The sequence below is a fragment of the Triticum aestivum genome, chromosome 6D (assembly GCF_018294505.1).
Source record: "Triticum aestivum cultivar Chinese Spring chromosome 6D, IWGSC CS RefSeq v2.1, whole genome shotgun sequence".
Classification (NCBI taxonomy): domain Eukaryota; kingdom Viridiplantae; phylum Streptophyta; class Magnoliopsida; order Poales; family Poaceae; genus Triticum; species Triticum aestivum.
The window spans coordinates 182755284-182763240 of NC_057811.1; the positions used below are offsets into that span (position 1 = coordinate 182755284).

Consider the following 7957-nt stretch of genomic DNA (forward strand, 5'->3'; position numbering starts at 1 on the left):
GGGGTGTTGGGGAGGGAGCAGGGGTCGGGGGTGTTGGGGACGTCTCGGGTGGGGTGAGTGTATGGTTGGGATTGGCTATGGTGGGTGTTAATGGTGGTGGTGATAAGTTGTGTTCGGCAGGTAGGGGAGTATATAGTTGGAAAGGACGGGGAGAGGGGGTGTTTGCGGAGCTAGGGGTGTTGGATGGTGTAGTAGTGCGTTGTGAGAAAGGAAAAATGTGCTCAGCAAACGTGACATGACGAGAGACATGAATGTGTCCGGTGTGAAGGTCGAGACAGCGATAGCCTTTGTGCTCGTCAGAGAAGCCGAGAAAAGCACATGGGATAGAGCGTGGTGACAATTTATTTGCAGAAGTGGCGTAGGCATTGGGAAAATAGAGACAGCCGAAAACACGAACCGCGGAGTAGTCGGGGTGGGAAAGAAAGAGGGAATAATAGGGAGTCGTGTTGGGTTTAGTTTTAGAAGGTCGAATATTTAGAAGGAAGGTGGCCATGTGTAGGGCTTCAGCCCAAAACTTGGGAGGCATAGATGATTGAATGAGGAGAGTGCGAACTATATCATTGAGGGTGCGAAGAGAGCGTTCTGCTTTACCATTTTGAGGGGAGGTGTAGGGACATGAGAACCTAAGCAGGATGCCATGTTGTAAGAAGAAAGTACGATTTTTAATGTTATCAAACTCGCGACCATTGTCACATTGGATAAAGCGAATTGGGAGGAAGAAGTGAACAGACACATAGCGTTGAAAATTAAGGAAAAGAGAATGGACCTCGGATTTGTTGCGTAGAGGAAAAGTCCAGACAAAGTGGGTGAAATCATCTAGGATAACAAGGTAGTATTTAAAACCCGAAACACTTGCAATGGGAGAGGTCCATAAATCACAATGTATTAATTCAAAGGGATAAGTGCTACAAGAACTAGAGGAACTAAAGGGAAGACGCACATGTTTGCCTAATTGACAAGACTCGCAAAACACAGAATTATGAGAGTCCCTATTACATGGTATGGTAAATTCACTAAGCATAGAAGCTAAGACGGCGGGGTTGGGATGGCCCAAGCGACGATGCCAGAGATCGACGGAGGCCAGCATGGATGTTGGAGGGGTGGCGGCAGGAACTCCATTAAGAGAATGAAGATCACCGGAGCTATTGAAGCAAGCGATCTCGGCCTTGGTCAGGTAATCCTTCATAGATAAACCAAAAGGGTCAAATTCAGCCGAAACTAGATTGTCGCAAGTAAATTGGCGAACAGAGATAAGATTTTTAATGAGGGCGGGTGCAACTAACATCGCGAAGTAAAAGAGGTTTGGTGGAAGAGGGAAGTTGAGCCTGACCAATACAATATATAGGAATAGATGATCCATCTCCAAGGATAATGGAAGGGAAAGGAGATTTAGTGCAAGAAGATAACCAATTACTAGATGCAGACATATGACTAGAGGCCCCTGAATCAAAGATCCAATCCGTACCTGAGTTTCCTTGTGCAGCAAAGTTATTCATGGCCTGGAGAAAGGCAGCTTGATCCCAGCTCGGCGTCGCAGGTGAGGGTGGCGTCGGAAGCAGTGCCGGCGGATACGATGGTGAAGGCAGTAGGGCCGGCTGGGGAGTGTAGTAGGCATTGGCCGGCTGTGGTGGGGGTGGCGTCGGGAGCAGGGCCGGCTGAGGTGTGTAGTAGGCGCCGCCGTCGGTGCTGTAATGACCATAAGGAGCATACGTCGGGGCGGCGTGATAGGCATTGGCCGGCTGTCGGGGGTTGAGAACCCCGGGAGCACCAGTAGGCGGCCGAAGGCCGGGTTGCCAGGCACCTGAGTATGCCGGCGGAGCACCGAGGGTGGACGGAGCGTACCAGGGCATGGGCCATGCTTGAACAAGCCCCGTCCAAGGATCATGAGGAGGCCGCCATGCAACCGCAGATGAAGCACTGGTGGGTGGTGCAGGACTCGGTGTTGGTGATGTCGTAGGCGGAACCGAATGAGTCGACGGCGGCCTGTAGATAGGGTTTTTGCCGCGGTAGTTTGGACTAGGACGCCAGCCTGGGGGCGGTTGAACAGATGACGATGCGGACGGCCCGGCGGCAGGAGCCGGCCTGGAAGGCGGCACTGGTGTAGACGACAGAGGAGGACGAGCCGCAGCATGAAAGACCTTGGGGCGAGAGTCCTTGCGAGCTTGTGTTTCCGCCGCGAGTTGTAGCAAGGAACGAACTTCAGCGAAGGTAGGAGGGGGCCGTATCATCGGTATGAACGAGGCTTGCTTGTCAAAGTCTTCGCTGAGGCCGCCGCCGACGATATTGATTAGCTGTGAGTCGCTAACTGTATCGCCGAGTTCGCGGAGCTCATCACCAATGATCTTAACGCGCTGGCAGAACAGGTTCACCGGGGCGTCTCCTTGCACCATATTGCGAAGCTCGGTGTGGAGAGCGTTTTTCCGAGCGTCGGTGTTGCTTTGGAAGAGCTGACAGAGGGAGTGCCAGATGTTGGCAGCGGTGGCGCCGTCGTGATCGAGCATGTTGAAGATCTCGGTGGTGATGCGGGTGTAGAACCATTGGACGATCGCAAGATCGTCTTTCAACCATTGCGGATCGTCGGGGCGGGGAAGACAGTTGGCGGCGACATGCGAGCGCAGGTTGCAGCGGCCGAGGTGGAGATCGAAGAGATGTCTCCAATGGTAGTAGTTGTGGGCGGCGAGATCAAGAACTATGAGGATGTAGGGGCTGACGTCGGAGATTGTGTCAGCAAGAGATATTGGTGCGGCGAGGATGGGTGCAGGGTAGTTTTGTGGAGCTACGATGAGGGCCGAGAGAGAGGCGGCCGCGGCGTTGGCAGCCTTGACGATGAGTGCGGCCCGGCGCTCGAAGTAGCCGGGCGGCGGCGGCGGCGGTGGCGTTGGCGGAGCCATACCATCAAAGCTGAATAAAACTATTGCTTATTGATGATTTGATGCGGTATACAAGAGTATATAAGGGGTACAAACCGATTTGGGGTAGGGATACAAAATTGACTTGGACTAAAAGTCATATACCATAATGACTACTCTAACACATGGTGTACAACATGCAAGTGCGGTCGAGATGGTCCTCGAGGCACCGACCAGTCCTCTTCCCCTACTCATCTATCCGATGATTCAACTTAAGGGAATAAGCAAGCCACCTATCAGATCTAGGCGCCTTGCAGTCTGTGTGTTTCCCGCGCCGCCGGCGGAGGCACTGTTGGCCATTCAACAGTCGTCCCTGTAGTAGGCCACCGCCGTCACCATAGCTATCCCTCCTCCAAGGTCCCCTCTCCATAGACGAGTCACCAAGAGATGACCACCACAGTGGCCACCCACACAACTGGGCCTTATCTAAAGGTAAAAAACGTTACAATAGTGTATAATTCTTTAATAAACAGTTAGACATATATACTTAAAAGAAAAATTGTGTGCTTAACTGGCAACTTCTTATACTTAGGAAGTCTAAAGTATAAGAGGGTTTAAGAGTTTAGGGTGAATAATATTTATCTTTTTACTTTAGACTCGGAAATATATAGATCTTGCGGCAAGGCACTGCTTATTCATGGTGATAACTTGCATTTTATGAAGGGAGTTCAGTCGGCCAATCATTGATGTAGTACAAATGTAATAAATAAATAACTAAATACTACTTTTGTAATATGTCAGATAAGGTATGATGCATGATGCTGATTAGATCAAATATAGCACCATGCATAATTACTTATAGCTGTTGTGTAGGAGGTAATGAGCTACGTACCTGAAGCTCCCTCCACCTCCTTGGGATAAAGCCATTCAGCAAGTGCGCAGAGGCAGACTTATTACCCGCTCTTGACATGCCACCACTTCAGTTATGATGCGATATATGTAAACATCGTGCTCTTCCACGTAAATCTATTCTGGCCCCCACTCAGATTCTCTCATGTTGTTCATCTTTTCACACCACATAAAGATTTCATGTTTAATCGTGTATTTGTATCTCGGTTTCTGGTTCTATGTGAACATAACACAAAATCAGTAACTATTGTTCTGCAAAAAGTAGGCGCCAACATGATCCAGGAAGCTAGTTCTCTGCGTCAAGTCCTTGACAAGGTGGAGGCCCTCAAGTCCGAGCTGAAGTGCATGCATTGCATCCTCGCAGATACCAAAGCAAGGATGTCGAGGGGCTAGATACTGAACCATCTTCAAAATATATAAATGGGAATGTATCTTCTTGCGTCTTGCCCTTAATTTGATGTTTCATCTGAAGAATAGCTGAACCCTGTCTTGTATCTGACAAACACATTGATTAAACATTATACCTTCCCAGCTGGCGGGTCTGTTTTAGAAGCTGCATCAAAGACATTTATATTTTTTAGATGTGCCATTTGGATTACAAATCTCAGAGTTGTTTATCTTTTTCAGAAGCGTAACGAGTTATCTCCTCACTCTATATGTCAACAGTATGAACTTTCTATTGTCAGCAGATAAATAGATCACATTGCCCACTACTGGTGCTACAAAATTGTGAACAAAAAAGCAATTATGCTTGCTTTTGTAGCTAATTGACATGTCTGTCGTATAGTCACACACGCCTTTGTCTAAAGTGCAATTGCTCATATAGATAGAATAACAACTCTGAAATTTATAGTTTCAGACTGGATCCCTGTATTTCTCCATTATTTTGGCTAATCTCCGGACATAAAAGGGTTCTAGTAATCCTAAAAGGAACCACACTTCAATTAGTTTTGTACTCCTGAAGCAAAGGTAGAGTAAAGATAACATACACGGGTACGTGTCGGTGCTATACAAACGGTTTTTAACCCCTTTGCGCGATGACATTTGGAACCGTGCCAAATGAGTGTATGTGATAGGGTTTCCGTTCTTATGTGTATCCCACACAGTCAATACAGGGAAAACGTTTCCGTTCGTATGTACATCCCACACAGTTTTATGTATACGCTCGTCTGTGAAAGATGTAACTATCACACACGCTCTGTCTTGGTTAACTGTTTGCTTTCATTAACTACATCACACACGATTTGATGTAGAAAACTGTGTGGCATTGGGCTATCCATCACAAGCGCTTTTACTGCCAGAACCGTTTGCAAAGTTCCATGACCGTCTGTACTCTTTTTATTTTTTCCTGTAATTTATCATTCTAATTGGAAATTTTGAAATATGAAACGTGCAATTCAAATTCTCAGCACAATGGCTCAACAACGAATCCATAAATAAAATTGCCAGTACAATATGTTCAGTAATTACAGGATTAGGCAACAATTAACTATGATGAACCACAATATTTAAAGGCGGTAAAGGTGAAGAGACAAGTGTAAATCATTTTGGCTGCCGACGGTGTTGAAGAAGCGGAATGCCCATAATGTGCCTTCCTGCATGCCATAGGCACGAACCACTTTTGTCCAACCCCTTGTGACGATCGCCCGCCCATCCTTCACCGCCTTCAGGAAGACTTCTAGAGCATTACCATGGTAGCATGAATTATATACTTTAACCTTAGTTGCCTCCACTCCGGTCATGTAGTTTGCAAGGTAATCATCAGTAATAGCTTCGAAAACCACTGAAAAGAGAAAAATATCAGATACTGAGGTCTAATAGAGTAACTTGTTGTGGGCAGTGGAAAAGACAACACATTACTTACCATCCTAAAGTTCACTGTTGTCTTCGACAAAGTGTAAATAAAGAGCTTAATTCCAATCACCTGTTTCTTTCGCCTAACAATCTTTCTTAGTTTCCTCACTTGACGCTTGTTCATGAATATCTCATCGCCCCATACGCAAAAAGGATCAAAGCGTGGATCAGTACCGCTCATATATGTACCTACAAGCAACCAGTAAATGTTAGAAGCTAAACTGAGATTGCACAAATGATGTAAAATACAACTACCTATGTTCCTAAGTACAAATATTTTTTTTGAGATTTCAATATGAACTACATACGGATGTATATAGAATTATAGATATAGTTTAGATTAGAATCTAGATTCACTCATTTTGCTCCTTATGTAGTCTATATTGGAATCTCTAAAAATACCTATATTTAGGAATAAATGGTGTATAAGACATGGGATGCAGCTAACCTCGACGGCAAACAACAGCATCGCCCATTGTAGCCCTGTGTAAGTACATGGAAAGCCAATGTTAACTACAACAGGGTTAACATTCACCAAAAATAGCAAATGGTAATAAAACGGTAGCATCTGTAGTGATATCTTCATTTTGAAAGAGTAGCACGGTGGCAAAGGGACGGATTAAAAAATGGATACAACTGTTAATTGCAACAGGCTTAACAACATCCTAATTCATGTTTTGTAAGTTTGTAGCCATTGAAATACAACTCTTTAAAAATGGATACAACTATTAATTGGAACAGGCTTAATGGCCATTGAAACTAGTACTGATAAAAATGCAATTGGCAGAGTTAAACATCACAGGGCAGGTGCTGCCAGAGCAGATAATGGCCCAGTTGTCTATAAAAAGGTAGGGAAAATAGCTAAAACGTGTTAGGCATGTTTACTACAACATGCTTAATACATCGACCATACAAAACATAGCCATTAATTGCAACTGGTATTGGTAAGATTGAACTGGTGGGTACATACTTGATAAGTCCTGAGAGGTAGTTGCTCGGGCACTTCATCTTGGCCAGAGCCCGCCCAAAGTCAGCGGCGACGGAGGTGAGCTGTTCCTCCAGGTCAAAGCGTGGATCAGTGCCACTGACATGTGTACCTACAGGCAACCATTAAATGGTAGAAGTTAAACTGCAATTGCACAAATTATGTGAAATACTGTAAGACATGGGATGCAGCTAACCTCGACGGCAAACAACAACATCGGCCGTTATGACCCTGCGTAAGTACATGGACAAGCATGTTAAGTACAACATGGTTAGCATCCACAAAAAATAGCAAATGGGCAGCATCTCTAGTATATCTTCATTGCGGAGAGTAGCATGGTAGCAAATGGACACATTAAAAAATGGATACAACTGTTAATTGCAACAGGCCTAACAGCATCCTAAGTCATGTTTTGTAAGTTTGTAGCCATTGAAATACAACTGCTTAAAAATGGATTCAACTGTTAATTGTAACAGGCTTAATAGACATTGAAACCGGTATTGATAAAAATGCAATTGGCATAGTTAAACATCACAAGGAAGGTGTTGCCAGAGCAGAGAATGGCCCATATGTCTATAAAAAGGTAGGGAAAGTAGCAAAAACGTGTTAGGCATGTTTACTAGAACATGCTTAATACATCGACCGTACAGAACATAGCCATTAATTGCAACTGGTATTGGTAAGATTGAACTAGTGAGTACATACTTGGTAAGTCCTGAGAGGTAGTTGCTGGGGCACTTCATCTTGGCCAGAGCTCGCCCAAAGTCAGCGACAGCGGAGGCGAGTTGTTCCTCCGGGTTGAAGCATGGATCAGTGCCAATGACATGTGTACCTACAGGCAACCAGTAAATGGTAGAAGTTAAACTGCAATTGCACAAATTATGTGAAATACTGTAAGACATGGGATGCAACTCACCTCGACGGCAAATAAAAGCATCGGACGTTATGACCCTGCGTAAGTACATGGACAGGCACGTTAAGTACAACAGGGTTAGCATCCACTAAAAATAGCAAATGGGCAACATCTCTAGTGATATCCTGAGTCATGTATTGTAAGTTTGTTGCTGGTATTGGTGAAATTGAGCTGGACACGGTAATATTTGAACATCACACAGTGTGCAGTACTGAAATAAACAAGGCACGAACATGCTTAATACATCAACTGTACAAATCATAGCCGTTGCAAGTGGTATCCGTAAGATTTAGCTGGTCCGATCTTACCTATTAAGTCCTGGGGGGTAGTCGCTGGGGGACTTCATCTAGGCCAGAGCCTGCACCATGTCGGCGGCGGCGGAGGCGAGGTGTTCCTCCGGGTCAACACGCACAGCGGCCATCGCGCCATGGACTGCCATCAGCTCCT

The 7957-nt window shown here is 45.5% G+C and overlaps 1 long non-coding RNA gene across 11 annotated transcripts in view; it reads left to right on the forward strand.

The window, feature by feature from the left end:
* The window catches only part of LOC123144400 (uncharacterized), a 16399-nt gene extending 12110 nt beyond the window's left edge, over positions 1-4289 (forward strand). For 8 of the 11 annotated variants that reach the window (XR_006471414.1, XR_006471419.1, XR_006471424.1 and 5 more), the window contains one exon: positions 3723-4289. This is a non-coding gene — a long non-coding RNA (uncharacterized lncRNA). The remainder of the gene's footprint in view (positions 1-3722) is intronic. The other 3 variants (XR_006471416.1, XR_006471417.1, XR_006471418.1) reach the window with 3 other exon arrangements.
* Positions 4290-7957: the final 3668 nt, after the last annotated feature.